Source organism: Pan troglodytes, chromosome 14 (genome assembly GCF_028858775.2).
Source record: "Pan troglodytes isolate AG18354 chromosome 14, NHGRI_mPanTro3-v2.0_pri, whole genome shotgun sequence".
Classification (NCBI taxonomy): domain Eukaryota; kingdom Metazoa; phylum Chordata; class Mammalia; order Primates; family Hominidae; genus Pan; species Pan troglodytes.
In genome coordinates, this window is record NC_072412.2 from 57,564,317 (window position 1) to 57,590,534 (window position 26,218).

The 26,218-nt window shown below is 41.3% G+C and overlaps 1 protein-coding gene across 42 annotated transcripts in view; it reads right to left on the reverse strand.

The window, feature by feature from the left end:
- Nucleotides 1-26,218, reverse strand: part of ATP7B (ATPase copper transporting beta) — a 79,232-nt gene that overhangs the window by 43,172 nt on the left and 9,842 nt on the right. For 11 of the 42 annotated variants that reach the window (XM_063792583.1, XM_063792582.1, XM_063792577.1 and 8 more), the window contains exon 1: nucleotides 2,616-2,895. The exons of 23 other annotated variants lie outside the window; for them this stretch is intronic. The gene's annotated coding sequence lies outside the window, so the exon portion shown is untranslated. Of the gene's footprint in view, nucleotides 1-1,192; nucleotides 1,402-2,615; nucleotides 2,896-5,252; nucleotides 5,324-26,218 lie in introns of those variants that run through there. 8 more of the 42 variants (XM_063792573.1, XM_063792580.1, XM_063792585.1 and 5 more) reach the window with 2 other exon arrangements.

Here is a 26,218-nt window from a genome sequence, read left to right on the forward strand (position 1 = left end):
CATATTTCTCTCTACTTGTAAACAATCCTGCTTGTCTTCAGATGAATCTCCTTTACATGGAATGATCTTCTCCTTTTTCCTGTGCATAAAATGCAGACCTTGCCAACCGGCTTTTGAGCAGCTTAACAAACAAATGTTTAAATAACTTGTAAAATGCAGACTATATAAATGTTGATTTCTATATCCACAAAGGTTTGGGATTAATAATTACATAGAATTTTAAATATTCACTGTAGCATTTCCTAAGAGAAAAAAGGGAATAATGAAGTAATTTGGGGGACAGCAGTTCAAAAGATATTGCTGAATCCAGTAAATACATGAATGTTTAACGATGTTAAGGATGGTGATACATTCTGAGAAATGAGTCATCATTGTGACTTCATCGTTGTGTGACCATCATAGAGTCACTTACACACACCTAGCTGATGTAGCCTACTACACATCTGAGCTGTATGGTGTAGCCTGTTGCTCCTAGGCCACACACCTGTACAGCATGTTACTGTACTGAATACTGTAGGCAATTTTAACACAATGGTAAGTACTTGTGTACCTAAACATATCTGAACATAGAAAAGGTACAGTAAAAACACAATATAAAAGATTAAAAAATGGTGCACCTGTATGGGGCACTTATCATGAATGGAGCTTGCAGGACTGGAAGTTGCTCTGGGTGAGTCGGTGAATGAGTGTTGAGTAGATGTGAAGACTTAGGACACTGCACTACTGTTGATTTTATAAACACTGTAAACTTAGGCTACACTAAATTTATAAAAAATAGTTTTATTTCTTCAACAATAAGTCAACATAGCCAGACAGTGGCTCATTGTAATCTCAATGCTTTGGGAGGCCGAGGCAGGAGGACTGCTTGAGCCCAGGAGTTCAAGGTTACAGTGAGCTATGATTGCACCACTGTACTCTAGCCTGGGAGACAAAACAAGACCCTGTCTCTGAAACAATAATAATAATTTATTAATTAACCTCGGCTTGCTGTAACTTTTTTACTTCATAAACGTTTAATTTTTTTTTTTTTTACTTTCGACTCTTTTGTAATAACACTTAGCTTAAAGCACAAACACACTGGACAGCTGTTATCAAATATTTTCTTTAGATACTTATCCTATAAGCTTTTAAAATTTTTTTATTTTTAAACTGTTTAAGCATTTTTGTTAAAAACTAAGACACAAACACATACATTAGCCTCGGCCTACACATGGTCAGGATCATCAGTATAACTGTCTTCCATCTCTACATCTTCTCCCACTGGAAGGTCTTCAGGTGCGATAACAGGCATGGAGCTGTCATCTCCTATAATAACAATGCCTTCTTCTGGATACCTCCTAGGACCTGCCTGAGGCTACTTTACAGTTAACTTTTTCTTTTTATAAGTAGAAGGAGTACACTCTAAAATAACAATAAAGAGTATAGTAAATACATAAACCAGTAACATAGTCATTTATTATCAAGTATTATGTACTGTACAGAATTGTATGTGTTCTATTTTTATATGACTGGCAGTACAGTAAGTTGGTTTACACCAGCTCACCAAAAATACATGAGTAATGCATTACTATGACATTACAACAGCTGCGAGATCACTAGGCAATAGGAATTTTTCAGTTTCACTGTAATATCATGGGACCAGTGTCATATGTGCAGTCCATCATTGACTAAAGCATCATGACTGTATAGTAAGGATGACATGGTATAACAATATTAACAGACAAATGACTAGCCACCTCGGACACCTACCTGGAAACGTCTACGTCAAAAGACATTTCAGGCAGATCAAAGATTAACATGTAAAAAAGAAATAACAAAAACACTAGAAGAAAACACAGGAGAATATCTACAATAATCTCAAAGTGAGAAAAGCCTAAATATGACCAACAAACCAGAACAAAACCAAGAAAATCCAAAAGCTATAAAAGATTTGACATAACTAAACACAATAAGGACAAAAAATTATTCAAATGAAGTCAAAAGATAAAAAACTGGGGGAAAAAAGATTTGCTTCACATAGCATACATTAAGAGTTAATTTCTTTAAATACAGAGAGTTCCTCCAAAAAAGCAAAAGGCCAACAATCCAAACAAAAAAGAAGACAGTTCATCAAAAAAGAAATGCATATGGTTTTTAAAATATATGGGAAAATATTAAAAAGAAATGTAACATTCCAACCACACTGGCACAGTGCTCACCATTTGCTCCAGTGCACAGTCTTCCTACATTGCTAGTGGGAGTGTAACCTCTCTGGAGGGCAATTTGCAATACCTATTAAAATTACAAATTTACGTACTCTTTTACTCAGCAACTCTACTTCTAAGAATTTACCCAATAAATATATTTGTTCATGTGCAAAACAAAGCATGCCATAGAGATATTAAATGCTGAGAAAGATTAGAAACATCAATGTCCATCAATAAGAGGCTAGTTAATTATTGTACAGCCATAAATGGAATATTATTCAGCTCTTAAAATGAATGATGTGACTCTGTATGTAATGAAATAAGCTGATATCTAATATACTGCTCAGCAACAAAAGCAAGGCACAGAAAATATCATATATATAGCATGTGTTTGTTATCTGTTGCTACATGACAAACCAACTTTAGTACCTTACTAGCAACAGCTCACAATTTTTCAATTTGGACAGGGCTTGGCAGGGAAAGCTTGTCTCTTCTCCACATAGCACCACTGGGGGTGGCCTGAATGGGGCTGGCAGTTCCACTTCCAAGAAGATAGTTCATTCATCACATGGCTGCCAAGTGGATGCTTGCTGCTGGCTAGGGGCTCAGATGAGGCTGTTGGCAGGGACCTGGTTCTCTTCCATGTGGCTTCTCTTTATGACTAGGTGGGGACCTCACAGCTGGGGGCTTCTGGGTACTGAGAGGGAGTGTCACAATAGCAAGCACTCCTCTAGAACACATTTCAAAGTGCAAGCTCTTATCAAACCTCTGCTTGCATCACACTTGCTAACACCCATTGGCCAAAACCAGTCACACGGCCAAGAACAGTCAATATGGGCAGGAATTACACGGAGCTTGAATACAAGGGTATATAGTTCACTGAGAGGGCTACAATTCTGTCATGGTGCTAGGACTACCTGTGTGAAACAAGAGAATATCATACAAATGGATGCTTGTATAGGCATGGATTATCTCTGGGACAATGCAAAAGCTAGTACAGAATTTGAGGAAGATTAGGCAGCTGAAGGGGACCAGGTGGCTGGGATACAGAGAATTACTTTCACTATATAATTTAACTGTACAATACACACATTACCAAAATCTAAAAATTAATTTAAAATTAAAATAACATGAGCACAAAGAAGACTCAGAACAGTGACTTGATTGTAGCTGGTGTTAATTAAATACTTCTTTAATTAAAAAAGAACCAAGGATAAAAGAAAAACTAAGAAGATATTCAAAGACATTCATTTTCATATAGTACCTTATTAGGCAAAAACCTCTTCCTCAATAATAAGAAAGACATAACCCTCAACCATCTAGTTTGTTGGAAAAACAAATCCCTCATGATAACCCAATTTACATTTTTTGGTCCTCGCTCCAACTACAACTTTACAAACCCCAAACCATAACAGTGGCCCTTAATTTCTGGAATGTTGATTCTATGTTTCTGCCAAAAGGGTTTGCAGTAGTACTGAAAGCAATTTCTTATTATCAAACACTACTCAGAGGCCCCCCTTTCTAGACAGGCAGGTTTTTAAGGCCAAGCAGTTACAGAAGACAAAGCCTTGCAAATAACATATCTCTACAAAACACTAAAGTATCTGTTGGTCTAGGAACAACCTCATTAAACAACTGGTAGTGTTTGGATAGTTTTAAGTGTAGACACAGGGCATATGCATGCTTTTAATTCAGTTCTTCAATTAAGATGATCTTTGAGGGAAAAAACTCTCCTGATGAGTTTTAAAAAACAAACACAGGTTTAGATTTAAGGGCCCATCGAAGAGTCACAGAAATGGAGAGCAGGCCAAGGTTCCACATGGATATCCCAGAAAGCCTTGTGAAAGCCCTAGTTTATCTAATTCCCACTAGATTCTGCACTCCTTACGGACAGACATTTGGGACATTTTCTGCAGACCCAACACCAGGCTTTAGAATGACTTTTTCTAGCTTTTGAATTTTTGATAAATGATGGTAGACGTCAGGATGAGAAAGGACTGGAAGCAGAGGAGGCCACAGAAGGGAGTCCAAAAGTGAATTTCAATTCTCTGCTACCTCTCTAGGTACCCAAGTCACACGAAATTTGCTGAGAGTGCCAGGGCTTTTAAAATAAAATATAGGTTAAAAAAATAACTATTGATTCACCAAGATGAAGCCAGAAAGGAAAACAAAATCTCTGGATAAGCCATTCTGATATGAAGAAATCAGAAACTGGGTGGCATTTTTTCATGAAGGGTTTCAAAGCCAATCTGATAGTGAAAAAGCAGAAACAACATGCTTTGTTAGAAAGTGGCTGTGATCACAAATCAAAAAATACTAACTCATGTACAAGTGAAGGACCACTGGCCACTTTGGAGGTCTCTTGATCACTCTTGGATTCCCATCAACCTTAAATAGGATACCACTCAGTCCCCTGCTGCCTATCCTCAAGAATTCTTTCACTTTGAAGGATGTATAACACCCATAACAACTTATGAGGCAAACATGTTATACATGCATGCAACTTTTCCAATACATCACCTCCCCCCATACAACTTAATACATCTGAACTTTCATGGGATTCAAAATACAAAAAAGTCCGGATTCTTTCATATGCACGCAGATCCAATAATAACAAATAATTAATGATTCTGAGTGTTATTTTATGAGGATGGCATTTTATATCCCTCATGCTTAGGGCAATTCTAGAAGGAGATATTATCACCATTTCACTGTTGAAACTGACTCAGAAGCTTATCCAAGAGCACAAATCAACATTAAGTAACAGAGCTGGGATTTAAATGCTGCTGAGAAATCCGAGAGGCTCTGTATTTTTTAAAAACAACTTTTAGAGTAACCTTTTCTTTTCAGCCATGTTAATTATAGGAAGAGACTACAATGCAGAAAAGTGAAATGAAAATAAACAGCCATACCTGCAAGCAGCAAGCCAGGCTAACATGCAAGAGAGCTGAGCTGCCTGAGCCCTGGCTTCACCCACTAGTATCTGTCACCTCAGGAAAACTACAGCAGAATATCCACACTCGCTCCACTTTCCTCAATATCCCTAATCAAGGCAACCACACTTACAGGAGAAGGCTGGACACAAGACACAAGTCAGAGAAGACAACAGCTCTGGACCATGTACATCCTGAATATCTGGAATGAGTACTGCCTTGCCCGGCCTTATCTAAGAATTCTCTGGATGCCACAAATTCACAGGGGAGGGCACAGGTCAAAAATAATGCCTGACTCAAGAAAGGATCTCACCCAAACCATCCCAGGCATCCAGGCCAGTGGGGGTTGGTCTCTAAAACCCTCACTGAGGAAGAATCAATGTCCCATATTAACCTCTATGAACATTAAGTATACAGGGGGATATACGTAAATATCAGTAGAGAAAATTCAGGTTATCTTTTGGTGAGTTATGAAATACTGATTTTTAAAAATATCTGTACATAGTTCCAATTTTTCAAACTTAAATTAAAAAAACAAGTGTTACTTTCACAAGCAGAAAATAAATGTGATTTTCCCGTTTGTCTAAGGCAAGCCTGTCCAACCCATGGCCTGCAAGCCACATGCAGCCCAGGATGGCTTTGAATACGGCCCAACACAAATTTGTAAACTTTCTTAAAACATAATGAGATTTTTTTGGGTGTGAATTTTTTTTTTTTTTTTTTTAGCTCATCATCTATTATTAGTGTTAGCGTATTTTATGTGTGGCCGAAGACACATTCTTCTTCTAATGTGGCCCAGGAAAGTCAAAAGTTTGGACACCCCTGCTCTAAGGCAAGGAAGAAAATGTTTTGTTAAACCATTCTAATTTGGGCAACAATATTATTGACTGTGATAAAGATAACAACAATGATGAATTGATGACACTTTTGTACATTGCTTCAGAGAGCATTTTCACATATATTTGTTTAAATATCTGTCTTTCCTACTTCTGAATTTCTTGAGGGTATGTCTGAGAGTTTTAAGTATGAATTCCAGCATTATCTGAGCAAATCCAGGCCTCAGTTTCCTTTAGGTATAAAGGTTTGTGTTTTGGATAGTTTTAAGTGTAGACACAGGGCACATGTATGCTTTTAATTCAGTTCTTCAATTAAGATGATCTTTGGGGGAAAAAACTCTCCTGATGAGTTTTAAAAAACAAACACAGGTTTAGATACAAGAAAGCTCCGGCTGGCATCTGGCGGGAGTAATAATAATGCCCATCCTACAGTTGTACAGGAAGGCTTGAGAGCTAATGGGCCTTAAAAGATTAACATCAGCTTGTGGCAAGATGGCCGAACAGGAACGGCTCCAGTCTGCAGCTCCCAGCGAGACCAACGCAGAAGGAGGGTGATTTTTGCATTTCCAACTGAGGTACCCAGCTCATCTGGTTAAACAGCGGGTACAGCCCATGGAGGGCAAGCCAAAGCAGGGTGGGGTGTTGCCTCACGCAGGAAGCACAAGTGGTTAGTGAACCCCCTCCACTAGCCAAGGGAAGCCGCGAGGGACTGTGCCATGAGGAACGGTGCACTCTGGTCCAGGCACTACACTTTTCCCACGGTCTTCACAGCCCACAGACCAGGAGATTCCCTCGGGTGCCTACACCACCAGGGCCCTGGGTTTCAAGCACAAAACTGGACAGCCGTTTGGGCGGACACCAAGCTAGCTGCAGGAGTTTTTTTTTCATACCCCAGTGGTGCCTGGAATGCCAGCAAGACAGAACCGTTCACTCGCCTGGAAAGGTGGCTGAAGCCAGGGAGCCAAGTGGTCTAGCTCAGCGGATCCCACCCCCACAGAGCCCAGCAAGTTAAGATCCACTGGTTTGAAATTCTCACTGCCAGCACAACAGTCTGAAATCGACCTGGGATGCTCAAGCTTGGTCGGGGGAGGGGCATCCACCATTACTGAGGCTTGAGCAGGCGGTTTTCCCCTCATAGTGTAAACAAAGCCACAGGGAAATGGCAACTGGCTGGAGCCCTCCGCAGCTCAGCAAAGCTACTGTAGCTAGACTGCCTCTCTAGATTCCTCTTCTCTGGGCAGGGCATCTCTGAAAAAAAGGCAGCAGCCCCAGTCAGGGGCTTATAGATGAAACCGCCATCTCCCTGGGACAGATCACCTGGGGCAAATGGTGGCTGTGGGTGCAGCTTCAGCAGTCTCAAAGGTCCCTGCCTGCCAGCTCTGAAGAGAGCAGTGGATCTCCCAGCACAGTGCTCGAGCTCTGCTAAGGGTCAGACTGCCTCCTCAAGTGGGTCCGTGACCCCTGTGTCTCCTGACTAGGAGACACCCCCCAGCAGGGGCCAAAAGATACCCCATACAAGAGAGCTCTGGCTGGCATCTGGCGGGTGCCCCTCAGGGACAATGCTTCCAGGAAGGAACAGGCAGCAATCTTTGCTGTTCTGTAGCCTCTGCTGGTGATACTCAGGCAAACAGGGTCTGGAGTGGACCTCCAGCAAACTCTAGCAGACCTGCAGCAGAGGGACCTGACTGTTAGAAGGAAAACTAACAAACAGAAAGGTATAGCATCAATATCAACAAAAAGGACGTCCACTCAGAAACGCCATCCGAAGGTCACCAACATCAAAAAGCAAAGGTAGATAAATCCATGAAGATGGGGAGAAACCAGCACAACAAGCCTGAAAATTCCAACAACCAGAATGCCTCTTCTCCTTCAAAGGATCACAACTCCCTCGCCAGCAAGGGAACAAAACTGGATGGAGAATGAGTTTAACAAATTGACAGAAGTAGGTTTTAGAAGGTGGGTAATAAAAAAACTCCACCGAGCTAAAGTAGCACGTTCTAACCCAAGGCAAGGAAGCTAAGAACCCTGAAAAAAGGTTAGAGAATTTGCTAACTAGAATAATCAGTTTAGAGAGGAACATAAATGACCTGATGGAGCTGAAAAACACAGCACAAGAACTTCGTGAAGCATACACAAGTATCAATAGCCAAATCGATCAAGCAGAAGAAAGAATATCAGAGACTGAAGATCAACTTAATGAAATAAAGCGTGAAGACAAGATAGAGAAAAAAGAATGAAAAGAAACAAACAAAGCCTCCAAGAAATATGAGACTATGTGAAAAGACCAAACATAAGTTTGACTGGTGTACCTGAAAATGATGGGGAGAATGGAATCAAGTTGGAAAACACTCTTCAGGATATTATCCAGGAGAACTTCCCCAACCTAGCAAGACAGGCCAACATTCAAATTCAGGAAATACAGAGAACACAACAAAGATACTCCTCAAGAAGAGCAACCCCAAGACACATAATCGTCAGATTCACCAAGGTTGAAATGAAGGAAAAAATGTTGAGGGCAGCCAGAGAGAAAGGTCAGGTTACCCACAAAGGGAAGCTCATCAGACTTAACAGCAGATCTCTCTGCAGAAACCCTACACGCCAGGAGAGAATAGGGGCCAATATTCGACATTCTTAAAGAAAATAATTTTCAACCCAGAATTTCATATCCAGCCAAACTAAGCTTCATAAGTGAAGGAGAAATAAAATTCTTTACAGACAAGCAAATGCTGAGAGATTTTGTCACCACCAGGCCTGCCTTACAAGAGTTCCTGAAGGGAAGCACTAAACATGGAAAGGAACAACTGGTACCAGTCACTGCAAAAACATACCAAATTGTAAAGACCATAGACACTATGAAGAAACTGCATCAACTAATAGCCAAAATAACCAGCTAGCATCATAATGACAGGATCAAATTCACACATAACAATACTAACCTTAAACGTAAACAGGCTAAATGCCCCAATTAAAAGACACAGACTGGCGAATTGGATAAAGAGTCAAGACTCATTGATGTGCTGTATTCAGGAGACCCACCTCATGTGCAAACATACACATAGGCTCGAAATACAGGGATGGAGGAAGATTTACCAAGCAAATGGAAAGCAAAAAAAAGTCGGGGTTGGAATCCTAGTCTCTGATAAAACAGACTTTAAACCAAAAAGATCAAAAGAGACAAAGAAGAGCCTTACATAATGGTAAAGGGATCAATGCAACAAGAAGAGCTAACTATCCTAAATATATATGCACCTAATACAGGAACACCCAGATTCATAAAGCAAGTTCTTAGAGACCTACAAAAAGACTTAGACTTCCACACAGTAATATTGGGAGACTTTAACACCCCACTGTCAATATTAGACAGATCAATGAGGCAGAAAATTAACAACGATATTCAGGGCTTGAAATCAGCTCTGGACCAAACAGACTTAATAGACATCTACAGAACTCTCCACCCCAAATCAACAGAATATACATTCTTCTCAGCACCACATCGCAGTTATCCTAAAACTGACCACATAATTGGAAGTGAAACACTCCTCAGCAAATGCAAAAGAACAGAAATCATAACAAACAGTCTCTCAGATCACAGTGCAATCAAATTAGAACTCAGGATTAAGAAACTCACTCAAAACTGTAAAACTACATGGAAACTGAACAACCTGCTCCTGAATGACTACTGGGTAAATAATGAAATTAAGGCAGAAATAAGTTCTTTGAAGTCAATGAGAACAAAGACACAACATCCCAGAATCTCTGGGACACAGCTAAAGCACTGGTTAGCAGGAAATTTCTAGGACTAAATGCCCACAAAAGAAAGCTGGTAAGCTCTAAAATCAACACCCTAACATCACAATTAAAAGAACTAGAGCAGCAAGCGCAAAGAAATTCAAAAGCTAGCAGAAGACAAGAAATAACTAAGATCAAAACAGAACTGAAGGAGACAGACACATGAAAAACCTTTCAAAAAAATCAATGAATCCAGGAGCTGGTTTTTTGAAAAGATCAACAAAATAGATAGACCGCTAGCCAGACTAATAAAGAAGAAAAGAGAGAGGAATCAAATCGATGCAATAAAAAATGATAAAGGAGATATCACCACCGATCCCACAGAAATACAAACTACCATCAGAGAATACTATAAACACCTCTAAGCAAATGAACTAGAAAATCTAGAAGAAATGGATAAATTCCTGGACACATACACCCTCCAAAGTCTAAACTAGGAAGAAGTCGAATCCCTGAATAGACAAATAACAAGTTCTGAAATTGAGGGAGTAATTAATAGCCTACCAATCAAAAAAAGTCTAGGATCAGATGGATACACAGTCAAATTCTACCAGAGGTACAAAGAGGAGCTGGTACCATTCCTTCTGAAACTATTCCAAACAATAGAAAAAGAGGGACTCCTCCCTAACTCATTTTATGAGGCCAGCATCATCCTGACACCAAAACCTTGCAGAGACAGAACAAAAAAAGAAAATTTCAGGCCAATATCCCTGGTGAACATCGATGCAAAAATTCTCAATAAAATACTGGCAAACCGAATCCAGCAGCACATCAAAAAGCTTATCCACCACGATCAAGTCGGCTTCATCCCTAGGATGCAGCAAGGCTGGTTCAACACATGCATATCAATAAACGTAATCGATCACATAAACAGAACCAATGATAAAAACCACCTGATTATCTCAATAGACGCAGAGAAGACCTTCAACAAAATTCAACACCCCTTCATGCTAAAAACTCTCAATAAACTAGGTACTGATGGAATGTATCTCAAAATAATAACAGCTATTTATGACAAACCCAGAGCCAATATCACAGTGAATGGGCAAAAACTGGAAGCACTCCCTTTGAAAACTGGCACAAGACAAGGATGCCCTCTCTCACCACTCCTATTCAACATAGTATTGGAATTTCTGGCCAGGGCAATCAGGCAAGAGAAAGAAATAAAGGATATTCAAATAGGAAGAGAGGAAGTCAAATTGTCTCTGTTTGCAGATGACATGATTGTATATTTAGAAAACCCCATCATCTCAGCCCAAAATCTCCTTAAGCTGATAAGCAATTTCAGCAAAGTCTCAGGATACAAAATCAATGTGCAAAAATCACAAGCATTTCTATACACCAATAACAGAAAGCCAAATCATGAGTGAACTCCCACTCACAATTGCTACAAAGAGAATAAAATACCCAGGAATACAATTTGGCAAAGGATGTGAAGGACCTCTTCAAGGAGAACTACAAACCACTGCTCAAGGAAATAAGAGAGGACACAAACAAATGGAAAAACATTCCATGCTCACGCATAGGAACATCAATATCGTGAAAATGGCCATACTGCCCAAAGTAATTTATAGATTCAATGCTATCCCCATCAAACTACCACTGACTTTCTTCACAGAATTAGAAAAAACTACTTTAAATTTCATACGGAACCAAAAAAGAGCCCAGATAGCCAAGACAATCCTAAGCAAAAAGAACAGAGCTGGAGGCATCACACTACCTAACTTCAAACTATACTACAAGGCTATAGTAACCAAAACAGCATGGTACTGGTACCAAAACAGAGATATAGACCAATGGAACAGAACAGGGGCCTCAGAAATAACACCACACATCTATAACCATCCGATCTTTGACAAACCTGAGAAAAGCAATGGGGAAAGGATTCCCTATTTAATAAATGGTCTTGGGAAAACTGGCTAGCCATATGCAGAAAACTGAAACTGGACCCCTTCCTTACACCTTACACAAACAAAAATTAACTCAAGATGGATTAAAACTTAAACGTAAGACCTAAAACCATAAAAACCCTAGAAGAAAACATAGGCAGTACCATTCAGGACACAGAAATGGGCAACAACTTAATGACTAAAACACCAAAAGCAATGGCAACAAAAGCCAAAATTGACAAATGGGATCTAATTAAACTAAAGAGCTTCTGCACAGCAAAAGAAACTATCATCGGAGTGAACAGGCAACCTACAGAATGGGAGAAAATTTTTGCAATCTATCCATCTGACAAAGGGCTAATATCCAGGATCTACAAGGAACTTAAACAAATTCACAAGAAAAAAAAAACAACCCCATCAAAAAGTGGGTGAAGATTATGAACAGACACTTCTCAAAAGAAGACATTTATGCAGCCAACAAACATGAAAAAAGCTCATCATCACTGGTTATTACAGACATGCAAATCAAAACCACAATGAGATACCATCTCATGCCAGTTAGGATGGCAATCATTAAAAAGTCAGGAAACAATAGATGCTGGAGAGGATGTAGAGAAATAGGAACACTTTTACACTGTTGGTGGGAGTGTAAATTAGTTCAACCATTGTGGAAGACAGTGTGGCGATTCCTCAAGGATCTAGAACCAGAAATACCATTTGACCCAGCAATCCCATTACTGGGTATATACCCAGAGGATTGTAAATCATTCTACGATAAAGACACATGCACACATATGTTTATTGTGGCACTATTCACAATAGCAAAGACTTGGAACCAACCCAAATGCCCATTAATGATAGACTGGATAAAGAAAATGTGGCACATATACACCATGGAATACTATGGAGCCATAAAAAAGGATGAGTTCATGTCCTTTGCAGGGATATGGATGAAGCTGGAAACCACCATTCTCAGCAAACTAACACAAGAACGGAAAGCCAAACAGTGCATGTTCTCACTCATAAGTGGGAGCTAAACAATGAGAACACATGGACACAGGGAGGGGAACATCACACACTGGGGCCTGTCGGGGGTGGAGGGGCTAGGGGAGGGATACCATTAGGAGAAATACCTAATGTAGATGACGGTTTGATGGGTGCAGCAAACCACCATGACACGTGTATACCTATGTAACAAACCTGCACGTTCTGCACATGTACCCCAGAACTTAAAGTATAATTTTTTAAAAAAAGATTAACATCATACATGTTTGAAAACAAATGACTATGAAGACAAACATCACCTCATTTGATCTTCAAACATGACCCAGGAAGGTTCGAGTACTCTACATAGTTTTCTCCATTTTACTGATAAGGCAAACTAATTGTTAAAACTAGTGTACATATTCCCCCAAGCCCTTCACTCTGGCCTTGAATCCTGTTTCACAATGGTCCAGAAAGACTTTCCACTGACAATTATTTAAATTTTATCTACTTTAAAAATGGAGTCATTCATTCAAACACATAGGAGGGCCTACTATGTGCCAGGGCTATGTGTGCATTAACCCGATCTCTGCCCTTCTGAGGACAGACTGTAAACTTTCTGGGTAATTCTGTGCAAATGACTATTCATTGCCTATTTGCTTCTCTCAACCACAGCAAGGGAAAATATTAACCCTTACTGAGAAGCAAAATGTAGCATATCTGACACTTGCCTAAAAAAAAAAAGTGAGTAAAATTAAAAACAAAATTAACAAACCTCACCACATATGTACATACAAATATGTTATTTTCAATATACAACAAAATGAAATTTAGAAATTCACAAACTATAAGACAGGGTAACGTCTCCAAGGAGCACTTCACAATATTATCTCAGAAAACCCATTCACAGTCTCGTGCTACACAGCTTTATAATCAACCGTTTCAGAGAATGTGCTGCTTTTAATTTATGTCTATTGTAACAATTATTCCATCTAACTTTTATCAATTAACAGCATTTTCCTGCTTCAGAATCTTCTCTAATAACACTCTGTATTTCAAGTCTTTCCCAACAAAGAGGTTTTATTTATTTATTTTTTTACTCTGTACTCCAAGGAGTATTGGTTTCTGCCTAGAATTATAGGTATGACACATAAAACAAATGTATTCCTTTAAGACATGTACAAACCTAATGTTTATAAATTAGCACTACTCTATAAATGCATGATGGGAAATGCTACTTAAAATAATCCTTAGAAAAAGAAATATTAAGTATCTAATAAGTCTTTTTTAAAATTAAAATAACATTTATCATAACATTAATAAAATAAATGTTATTTTATTAATTTAAAAAGTCTGATGATACAGTAAACAAGAGTATAAGGAAAAACAGTTCTTAACCACTGTTTGTAGAAAGCTAAATTTTGCCTAATTGCTCTTCAAAAAGTATTACTGCTTTTGTCCTAGAAATTCCACTTCTGGGAATTTTACCATATAGATATACAATTACATATTAATGTTCATTGCTACATTCAAATAGTGAAAAACTGGAAACCATCTCAATATTCTTCTATAGAGAACTGTCTACATAAAATATAGTCCATCGAACAGAAATCTATGTCATGATTTTTTAAAAATAGGTGAATTTACATGTATTGACGTGGAAAGACTTCCATGATGTTAAAAAGAAAAAAAAGTTGCAGAACTGTATTAAGACAGTCCTCTTTATCTGAGAGAGGAAAAGAACTACACTTCTATACTTTGCTACTAATGTTTGTATCCAGCAGATACTACTTTTAGGAAAAACTAAATTCAAGAATCCACTTGAAATGGTCTCTACAAAAGCAAATAAAATAATAGCGAATGCTGATGATTCCATAATGACAGATAACTTCTTTAAATGACTAGATCACACCACTTCATTTATTGTTTTTCCTTTATTTTAGAAGGGATATATCTGTGCCAGCCAAGTCATCCTGATTTCAACTAGGCAAAAATAAAACCAAACCCACCCTGGCACAATGGCTCACACCTGTAATCCCAGCACTTCGGGAGGCAGAGGCAGGTGGATCACGGGGTCAAGAGATTGAGACGATCCTGGACAACATGGTGAAACCTCATCTCTACTAAAAATACAAATATTAGTTGGGCGTGGTGGCATGCACCTGTAGTACCAGATACTCAGGAGCCTGAAGCAGAAGAATCGCTTGAGCCTGGGACGCGGAGCTTTCACTGAGCCAAGATCGCGCCACTGCACTCCAGCCTGGCGACGGAGCGAGACTCTGTCTCATATTTAAAGAAAAAAAAAAAAAGAACCTAACCACCACTTACCTAAGAACAAAATTCCATATTCTGGTCTCTAAAAATGCTAAGTCCACCACGTAACAACCTTATAGTCACCATCAGTTCAATGTGTCTAACATCAATCCCCCCTGCTGCAGTATAAATCTACTTCTAGTTCATTCATTTGTTCACTCAGTCAATAGCTTGATACCATGGACTGAACTCTGTCAGATACAGGATACGATGACAAATTAAAACAGCAGCCAGTGTGCACCTGTAGTCCCAGCTACTCAGGAGGCTAGGGTGGGAGGATCACTGATGGGAGGATCCCTTGAGCTCGGGAGGTGGAGGTTGCAGTGAGCCAAGATCTGCGGCAACTGCACTCCAACCTGGGTGACACAGTGAGACCCTGTCGGGAAAAAAACAAACAAAAAAAAACAGCAGCCAAGCTTGGCCAAAGAAGTCAACAGAGTCATGAGTAAGGAGGCTTAAGCAGTTGTTTCTGGAAACAAAGGGTAATTCTGTATACAGCTGGAACAACTTTCTAGTAACCTCCAACCATTTCCCACCTGCCAAGACAAGTAGAGGAGAGAGTTAAGGAGGGGCTAGAGAAGGGAGAGCCTCAGTGGCAGGCACCCATTCCTCTCCAGCTCACCATTCTGGGCCTGAAAGGTTGTCTGTGGAACCTTTCATAGGAACACCTGGGCCAAAGCACGGAGCCCCTGACTTCTACTCTGGTTAGCGTGCTCTTATGGAGGGGATTTGCGGGGAAGGCCCTCCTCCCTATTTCCCCCTTTTCATAATTAATTCCTAGGAACCTCACCAGGCTTAGCCCTGCTCACATCAGCAAACAGAAACTTTCTAATGTGGGAGAGGAGCGGGCGGAAATGTGCCCTCCAGACTCTGAGCTTTTACCAGTTATGCCTTTTAAAACAGATCTTTCCCCCTCTCTGCCTGTCTGAAACATAGAAGAATCAAAGAAACAGGTTTTCCAAAGTCATGATTTCATTCTACATTGTACAGAATGTACTCTGCATTGTGTAAGAAATGTAAAAAAAAAAAAAAAAAAGAAATGTAAAATATAAGCAAACAAATCCGCTAGGCATAAACAGCAATTTTTAAACGTTTTATTCATAGCAGCGGCCTTTCTGAACAACGTGCCACCTAAAAGCTAACTTTCCATTCACTATGAATTAGCAGTTTTCCAATACTTTCAAAACTCTATTTTGCCCAGTGTATTAAATAATACTTCAGTGTTCCAGTGGAAAAGCAAGGACTTGTCATCAGACGGACCTGGGATTAAATCTTTCAGGAAACCTAAGCTCTCACTCAGCTTTCTCATCTGTTAAAGGTGGACTGACGATACCTACTAAAGTTGTTAAAATGATTAAGTGACAAGAGTAAGGTTCCTACCATATACCAAGTGCTAAATGTTAGTTCTCAAGGTGTAAAGCTGATTTATAACAGACTTTGAGTCACAGTTGAAATTAACTTTTGGGTTGGTTTTTATAATCATAAACCAGCTACTGCAAATTTCTTCTATTTAAGGATAACTAAATTCTTTCTAAAAATTAATCCTAAATTTAAAAGTGGAACTGCAATAAAAAATGATAATATAGGCCAGGCAGGGTGGTTCACGCCTGTAATCCCAGCACTTTGGGTGGCTGAGGTGAGTGGATCACTTGAGCTCAGGAGTTTGAGACCAGCCTGGGCAACATGGGGAAACCTCATCTCTACTAAAAACACAAAAATTAGCTAGGTATGGTGTCAGGTGCCTGTAGTCCCAGCTACTCTGGAGGCTGAGGCAGGAGAATCACTTGAACCCAGGAGGCGGAGGTTGCAGTGAGCCAAGATTACGCCACTGCACTCTATAGCCTGGATGACAGAGCAAGACTCTGTCTCAAAAAAAAAAAAAAAAAAAGATAATACAGATTTACATATATATTGACATACAGAAATGTCCACAAAATATTCAGTAAGAAATGCAAAGTATAAGATAGTATGTATAATTTGATCCCATATTTATTTTAAAAATATATATTATGTAAACATAAACATACATACACATATACACATTCATATTTGTTGGGAAAATGACTGCTTTTTCTTTATACTTTTTTGTATTCTCCTCGTTCCATCGTAAATTTGTTTTTTATATAGAGCATATGTTACTTTTATAATCAGAGCTTTAGAAAAAATAGAGCTGCCAGGCACGGTGGCTCACATCTATAATCCCAGCACTTTGGGAGGGGGAGGCAGGAGGATCATTTGAGCCCAAGAGTTTGAGACCAGCCTGGGCAACATAGGGAGACCACATCTCTACAAATAAAAAGAGAAATTGGAAATGGTGGCATGCACCTGTGGTGGCAGCTACTCAGTGGGCTGAGGCAGGAAAATCATTTGAACCCGGAAGGTCGAGGGTGCTATGAGCCATGATCATGCCACTGCACTCCAGCCTCGGCATCAGCAAGAGACCATGTCCCAAAATAAAAAACTTAGAAAAAAACAAACAAAGGAAAAATAGAGTTGCAACTGTGCTCAGATAGATTACTGGGTTATCACAGTCCTATCCAGACCTTCAGACAACACATCAAACATATCTCAGAGTTGGAAATTCTTCTGAAAAAGCATAATTTTGGCAGAAGTAACACTATTTTGCATTTGCATGGTAATCTACAAAGTGCTTTCACAATCATATGAGGCAGGATTTATCATCCACTTTGCAATGAAGAATCTAAAGGAGAGTGTCCAAGACTCACCTGCCCAGGTCCCACAACTTGTGATGGGTCTGCACTCAGATCCCCTCCACCAAGGCCTCTTCCCCAGCCCTCCTTTCTGAAGAGGCTCCCCTAGTCAGCTTCAGGTTGCCCCGCTAGTCACAGATTGGTGCTGGCCTTAAAAATCACCAGCACACGTCATATCTCAAAACTTCAGATATAGGCTGGAAATTGTAAAGTAACAGTTTGGACATTTTTTAAAAATGCCTCAAGCATTTGCACCCCAACATATTTAATATTTCACTATTTTAAACACATGGCTAAAAGTATAAATGTTCACCATATATCGTATAAACTGGCAACATATGAAAAGGCTGATTAAAAGATTAAACTCTCTGTCACTCTTTAAAATTCTAAGTGATTTAACACATTAGTTTAGCTACTGGCTTAATACAGTTTAAAGAGACATAAAATGAAATTTATAAAACTACTTTAGAAAACAAAGTAATTAAAATTGTATCTATCACCTCACTTCCCTCCCCTAAAACCACTCGAACCTCTGTGTAGAAGCTACCCAAACTGGCAGCCACTGAATAATTCTACATTTCATATTTTTAAATTTGCCTAGGAAAAAACTTTAAAGGAGTCTCTTGGAAATTTCCACAAATTCAGAACACCGAAAAACACTTTTAATATTTTAAAATAAATACCTCCGAGCATAGTTATATCCTTGGTTAAAAACCTGATAGCAAAATGCAGAATCTTTAAATACTCAAAAGGAGTTTCTGTCTTCAATATCCAAGTACCCTGTGATTTCAACGTATGTAAATCTCTTGCATAGCACATTTGAAAGTTCTTTTCACAAAATTTCCTTTAGTCTTTGGGACTGTAACCAATGAACAGCACAAAAATAAGTCTTAGAGGAAGCAAAGTACTTATGAAACCTTCCTTTGTATCTAACTAGTAAATGCCTTCAAAAGTTGTTTTTTATTTTCGTGTGACTAGGTCAATGAAAAAGACCCTGTACACACCACCAGTCTGCTCAGAAATGCTGCTAAAAGGCACCATTTTTACAAAACATTATACTGTCTTACTTTTGGACATGACCTAACCTTTGGAGTAACAAAACTTCAACTTGCTTAAGAAAAGGAACTTCATTTTGCAGCATTTTCAAAATGTTTAGTTAAAATGTACAGATTAACAAAATAAGGTATACACTATAAAACATATTAGTAAAAAGAAGGAAGGATTCATTTTTGTTTGACTTGCACTGTGGAAAACTTTTGCTTCATAGAGGCTTACAAAATACTCTGAAAATAAAAAGCAACAAAACCCAAACTTCCAAGCCATGGTGTAATTAATCAGCTTGACTCCTGCCAGGTGCTACATTCACACTCTCATTCCGCTCCCCAGACCTCTCCCCAATACCCCACACAAGAGACATGGAGAGAAACCTCCATCTTTAAAATGGGTCCAAGCCCTTCCAGGCTTTTTAGCCCATCTGCAATTGCACTGACCTGACTGGAACTCATTTCCCAGGTTCCATTCAAAACTCTCTGTGGAAATTCTCCTTCCTCTGACGGTGGAGTGCCTTCCTCCACAGTAGACACTGGCCTGGCTGAATGCCTAACCCCAGGGCTCTTCCTAAAGGACCACTGCTTGTGGACAGACAGCAGGGTCACATGTTGGTCACTCAGAGTTGCCAGGAAGGACTGCTCGGGGCTCTGGGGCACATCACCCCTGGCTTTCTCTATCGCTGAGTTCACGGCCACGGCTTCCCTCCTCACTAAAGCAGTTCACCTTCAGCAGACTATTTGGTTGTGTTAGAGAGAAATGCTTTAGAAGTGTCCTCCTAATTAGCAAGGGGAAGACACCCTTCTACTCCTGACCCAGCCCAGGAGAGGCTGCCAGCAGTCTTCAGCCTGGCAGCAAGCTTTGGGAACTTGGGCAGGCTGCACAGTACTGCACCTATTTGCTTTTGTTTATCTACAACCGTCCCAGCACTTGGCACCCTCTCACTCAACACACTGCGTGCAGCACTGCAGATCTTTGCACACAGCCCATGCACACCCTCACCCAGTGCACACTGGACACCCGGCCAAGGTGTCCATGAGCACAGCATGTAATCACTTGCCAGAGTGCAGCAGTTTCCTTTTGGCCATGTGCACTCCTAGAAACCCAGTCTAGAGGCAGGAGAGATATGCCACTTCCTTTTATTACCAAACTGCTAGCACTTTCTTGGAATTGCTTCAGCTGCCTCTTCCACAGCTCCAATGTTGGCAGGGTGCAGAATACTTGGTGAGAGAAGTATTTCCTAGGCAACATGACTTGTATTTTCAAGAAGGTGTAAGAAAGTTCCATGTTTCCTGTAGCTTTGTTTTCCCTTGGACCAAAGGCTTGACTTCAGTAAGAACTGACTGCACAAACTGGCTAACAAGGCTCATCTGTTTAAGCAGCACCACGGCCAGGAACTAAGGCACAATTCAGGCTTCTCAGGCTACCTGCTGTTCCACATGGGGATTAATAGGAGGAGACACACGACACTGTGGTAATTCCAGCAGCAGCCTGCTCTGTTGGGCAGCGCTGCCTCCATTCCCACCCCACCACTCGGGGACCAGGAGAGACCACATCCCCCATGGCAGGAACAGCTCCACCACAGCCACTAATTCCAGCCACACCTCCTGCTGCAAGTGAGTGTGGAATTGAATTCAGGGTAAAATGATCACTCTGTCTCTCCGTGTTATTCTTCACAGCAGAAAGTACCAGCAGGGGGTCACTAAGGTGTGCACCCAATGAGGGCACTCAGAACACATGCCCAAGGTCACTGAAGGCTGCCTCCTCATAGGTTGCCCACAGTGACACTTCCTCCCCCATTAACACTGTCATCCCTGCCCCAAGAACTCCTGACTGAGAGATCTGTTCTCTTTGAGGAAAGGCAACCCCAAGGCTGGTCCATGCACCAAAGCCCCTTTGTGCCTGCTTTATCCTGCTGCTTCTTACCACACTTGTGGCGGTTGCTATCACTTCTAAAGCACACGCTGAGCAACCAACTCCTCCAAAATGTGTCTGGGTTTGTTTCTTATCTCCTAAGTGCTCAGCCAAAAAACAAAGAACCTGCCTCAATTTCCAAGAAATATCATTCAAACCCATTTTCATCAAAGGAAAGGTATATTTGATGCTAAAGGCCTTGAGCCCCAACCCTAGCCTCCCTGCCAGAGGCCAGCACTGTGGGGCTGTGCAGCTGCCTCTATGGGAGCCCATGTAAATACATCAGGTGCATCTGTGATTGTTTTCTAGTGATTCTTCAGGTCTTGCTTATCTATGTCTCTCCCTTCCTGATAGGATCTATCAGGAGCCTCACATGCCCTGCTGACCACCTGACATTTCATTTATGGGGCATCAGAAGTAGATTTTCCAGGTAACTGAAGCTCATCGCTTTGAGCATTAGATTTTTTAAAAATTTTGTCATTCTGGGTAAAAATATTCCCCAAAAGTGACATCTATTTTTCTGCTGCCTTTTAAAGTGAGTTATTGAACATATTTTAACTTTTCCTTGGTGACATGAGATCATTATAAATATAAATGCTTCTTCTGTGCTGTGCCTATGAATAGCTAATATGGAAAATATGTTGGGATCATATGTCCCACATGCTTTTAAATAATCTATTCTGTTAGCTCCATGAAATTGAAATACTTCACCATTCAAACCATTTCTAGATGGTGGCTCAGACCCAGAAGACAGCCAGAAAAAGGGGCTGGGGCCAGGTTAGAAAGGGTAGAGTCTAGACTTTGTCCTGTGGGTGGTGTAGAATCACCAGGAGTTTCTGAGGAGAGAACTCACAGAATCATATTTGTGATCTGGAAACAGTTTGGGCAGAAACAAGAATGAAGACCCAGGAGAGGAGGGATTACAAGGGGCAGAAAATTTAATAGTAGAATACGATTAAACAAACGAGGAGGCCTCCCAACTCAGTGACTGCTGGATCACAGCAGGTGACAAAAAGTGGGGGCCTGAGGATGACAATGCCATTTCCAGTTTCGCAGATTGAGCACATGGTGATGAGTACACCAAGATGAGCGGGGAGGGTGGGAAGAAGGCAAGTCTGGGGTAAACACAGTGGCTTCTCCTTTGCTCCCATAGAATCTAAGAGACGTGTGGAACAGCCAAGGCATGGGCCACCTTCCTAGGCTACAGCATTAAGTCCAAACTCCTCTTTCTAGCACCTTCCCCTTTCCTCACACCTGACCCTGGCTTCCCTGCTCCTCCCCTTCCCGGCACCATCTAATCCTTCTTATCCTTTAAGTCCTGCCTCTCTGTGGAATCCTGCTAGCAGCTCTCTCCCTTATCTGAATTCCAGCATCACTAATGTCAACATCAGGGTGCCAGCAGGTGGTCAGCCTGTAACACTGCTGGAGGACAAGTCTTCTCTGTCCACCGAGGCTGCAGTCAGCTCAGTCCACACTTGTTACTGATGCCTGTGGGCATGTGCTCACTTTGGGAAACGTGGTCAGATCCTGGAACACAAGGATCTCATATCTTAGCTGCCCACAGACCTACATGGTGATGAACAATATCAGACATTAAATAAGTATATTTAAGCAGTTAAATATTTACATATTTACATTTGAATAAGTATATTTAACCATATTTAAATAAATGAGTTGAATTATATACTGCTCAGAATGTGCTTTCTACCTAGAATTTCATAGTACTTTTTGTCCCCCTTACCACAACGCAAGGGCAAACTCTATCAGTCCCTCACATATTTCTTCTAGGTCTTCAAGGATTTCCTTGCACTAGATTATTCTGTCTTCCATATGTACAAATTTCACGAGCCATTTTCCAGAAGAAAATTCATCTTCTTTACCTCCTATTCGCCTTCCCAGTCTGTGGATCTTTCCTGTATAAAAATAAATATCTCTTTGGTGTCCTAAACAATCTTGTTGCAACCTGAGAAGCCTGGGCCCAAAGGCAGATGGGCAGCTCATGTTTCCATGAACCTCCAGGACAAAGGGCTCTTTGGAGGAGGGACATCTGGTTAAAATATTTCAGCACTCACAAACATTACCTGCTCAGTCCAGCTAGAGGCTCACACTGGGCAGGGCTTCCCAGACGAAATCCCCAGGCCATCCCTCCCAAGATGGGGAGAGGAGTCCCGGATCCTGTAACAGGACAGGAGGGCAGAGCTTGACATTAAAGTTGCATATGTTGGGTTCCCAAGAAGAGAACATGAGCACTGCAAACAGCACAGCCACCAACAGTCAGGGCTCTAGCAGCCCAGCCTTCAGAACAGAGGGGAGTGTTAACCAAAGCAGATTATTCACAGCCTGAGAGCCACGTATTTAAGTGTATGCACAACAGAAGACCAGGAGAGGAGCACAAGACACATACTGCCCTTGGAAGTTTACTGGCAAGTTAGGAGAGAAGAACAGTAGTAAAGAGCAGTATTCAAAGTCTGAATTCCTCAAACACTAGGTGCTGGGAGCGGGGGAGGGAAGGACTGGTGGGCTTTAACAGAGGCTTGGCTTCTCCTCCCCATACCGCTGCTGATCTCCAAGACTGAAACAACTAGCTCAGCAGGACTTTCATATCAGCTTATTAACAGGAGACAGGCACAAACACACACATACCTAAGTAAGCTCACTGAAGGAGTGCTCTTAAATAAACTGCACTTGGCTGAACAGTCTTGAGTGAAAAATGATTATGATAGTTGTAAATTACGAAGAGATGGGATGGCCAAAAAGAGAAACAATGGAATTATCGAAAAGTAAAAGCCAATGTTTCCATTTCACAGTTCATTCCATGCACCTTCGACTTCACTGGCTGCCCTCATCATCTGGCACCTTCCTGCAAAACTCCAACACGGCTTTACTCTCAGTTCCACTTGGCTTCACGCCTGTCCTCTAGCAGCTCAACAAGAATGTGACAGAACGCACATCCAGGCTGGCTGCCCACACTCTGATTCAGCACCACGAACTGCAGGAGGACCCGTGCTGCCACCTGGCAGTCCAACTACCCCCTAGTCCGCTCACCCTTCGCTCTCCGAGACAGTGGTCCTATCCCCTCTCTGGCTCCTCAGGTCCCCAGTGCCCACCCCCATCCTTACTCTCAGCCAGTGACACACTGCCCAAGGTGACCAGTCCTTGTCTCCAAGCTCAGCCTCCAAGTTGCCCCACCTCCTGATTTTCCTCCTATCCTTCCCACCAACAGCTCCTACTCAGAGTCTTTCGCCAGAGCCTCCAAGTCCCCAAACCTCCAAGTGCTACAGTGGCCCCCAGCTCAGCCCTTGGACCTCTTCCATCTCTACTCATTCCTTGTACACTCATCTAGGCCAGGAGAAGTATACCTTTCTTAGCTCACTCAGGCTGCTATCACAAAATACCTTAGACTGGGTAATTTATAAGCAACAAAAATTTATTGCTCACAGTTCAGGAGCCAGGGAAGTCCCAGATCAAGGAGCCAGCAGATTCAGTATCCGGTGAAGGCTGTTCTTTGCTTCACAGATGGTGCCTTGCTGCTGCATCCTCAAATGGCAGAAGAGCAAAGTAGCTCCCTCAAGCCTCTTTTATAAGGGCACTAATCCCATTCGAGAAGGCAGAGCCCTCATGGCCAAATCACCTCCTAAAGTCCTCACCTCCTAATACCACCACCTTGGGGGTTAGGTTCCAACATATGAATTTGGCAGGGACATTAACATTCAGACTATATCACCACCTATAGCCTACAATTCCCAACTCTATACTTACAGACCCAAATGCCTCATCACCATCTCCTCGGTGTTTCATATGCATCGCAAACTTAACTTGTCTACAACAGAGCTCTCAACATTCTGCCCTTCCCCTGCTGCTCCCACAGTCTTCCCCACCTTAGTAAATACAACTCCTTCCTTCCACTTGCCCAGGAAAAAATCCTGGATCCCTCTTTGATAAGAATAATCTCATCCAGGCGCAGGGGCTCATGCCTGTAATCCCAGCACTTTGGAAGGCCAAGGCAGGAGGACCACTTGAGCCCAGATGTTTCAGAACAGCTTGGGCAACATAGTGAGACACCATCTCTTCAAAAAATAAAAAATTAGCTGGGCATGGTGGTGCACACTTGTAGTCCCAGCTACTCAGAAGGCTGAGGTGGGAGGATCACTTGAGCCCAGGAGGTGGAGGTTGCAGCGATCTGTGATTGGACCACTGCACTCTACCCTGGGTGACAGTGTGAGATTCTGTCTCAAAAATAATAATTAAAATGAATTTAAAATTAAAAAGTAAAAAAGAATCATCTTCTTTCAAACCCACATGTAAATGTTTAGCAAATCCTGTTAGTTCCACCAACAAAATGCATCCAGCATCTAATGACTTCAACACATCCACAAGAACCCTGGTCCAAGCCACCAGCTCATCTCACCTGCACTATTGCTTAGAATCTCCTAAGAGACCTCCTGGCTTCTGCTCTTAGCCCCTAAAGTCTATTCTCAACACAAAAGTCAGAATACCATTAAGAGGAAGTCACAAGATGTCATTCCTCTAAAATGCCTCCAGGGGGTTCCCATGTGCTTAATAAAACCTAAAATCCTTACAATGATGACCTGTAAGACTATACAGTTGCAGCCCTCCCATTACTTTCCAACTTATCCTCACACTCCTGGCCCCTTACTCATTCTGAAACAGTCATTCTGATCTTGCTGTTCCTTAGGTAAGCAAAGCATACACCTGCCTCTGGAACTGTCTACTAGCTTAGAAATACCTCCCTCCAACATCCCATATCCAAAGGGCTCACTTCCTCACCTCCATGAAATCTTTGCTCAAACATCAACTTCTCAATGATTTCCCCCAAATGATCCCATCTAAATTTCATACACTCCCAATTCCCTATCATCCTTCCCTGTCTTATTTTTCTTGAGAATTCTCAATCACCACCAAATGCAATAATACATCTTTTACTTACTCTTTTTAACAACTATCTCCCCAGTTAGGATATAAGTTTCACAAGTGCAGGAATCCTTCACATTTTTTTTTTTAAGGACAGGGTTTCACTCTGTCACCCAAGCTGGAGTGCAGTGGCATGATCTTGGCTCACTGCAGCCTCCGCCTCCCTGGCTCAAGTGATCCTCCCATCTCAGCCTCCCACGTACCTGGGGCTACAGGTGCGTGCCACGATGCCCAGCTTGCTTATTTATTTATTTATTTATTTATTTAGTAGAGACAGGGGTTTCACTATGTTATCCAGGCTGGCCTCGAACTCCTGAGCTCAAGCAATCTGCCTACTTTGGCCCCCCAAAGTGCTGGGATTACAGGTCTGAACCACCACACACAGCCTCTTCACATCTATTTTGTTCAGTCACTGCTTTATTCCAAGGTCTAAAACAGTGCTTGACACTTAAAGAATTTCTCAATAAGCATTTGTTGAATGAATGACAAAGAATGCCAAGCAAAAACAACTTACAAATGTGCTTGCTGTAAAAAGACTGCTAAACTTTCCAACAATACTCAACATTCAGGGCCAGGCGTGGGGGCTAACACCTGTAATCCTAGCACTTTGAGAGGCTGAAATGGGAGGATCACTTGAGCCCAGGAGTTTAAGACCAGCTTGGGCAACATGGTGAAACCGTGTCT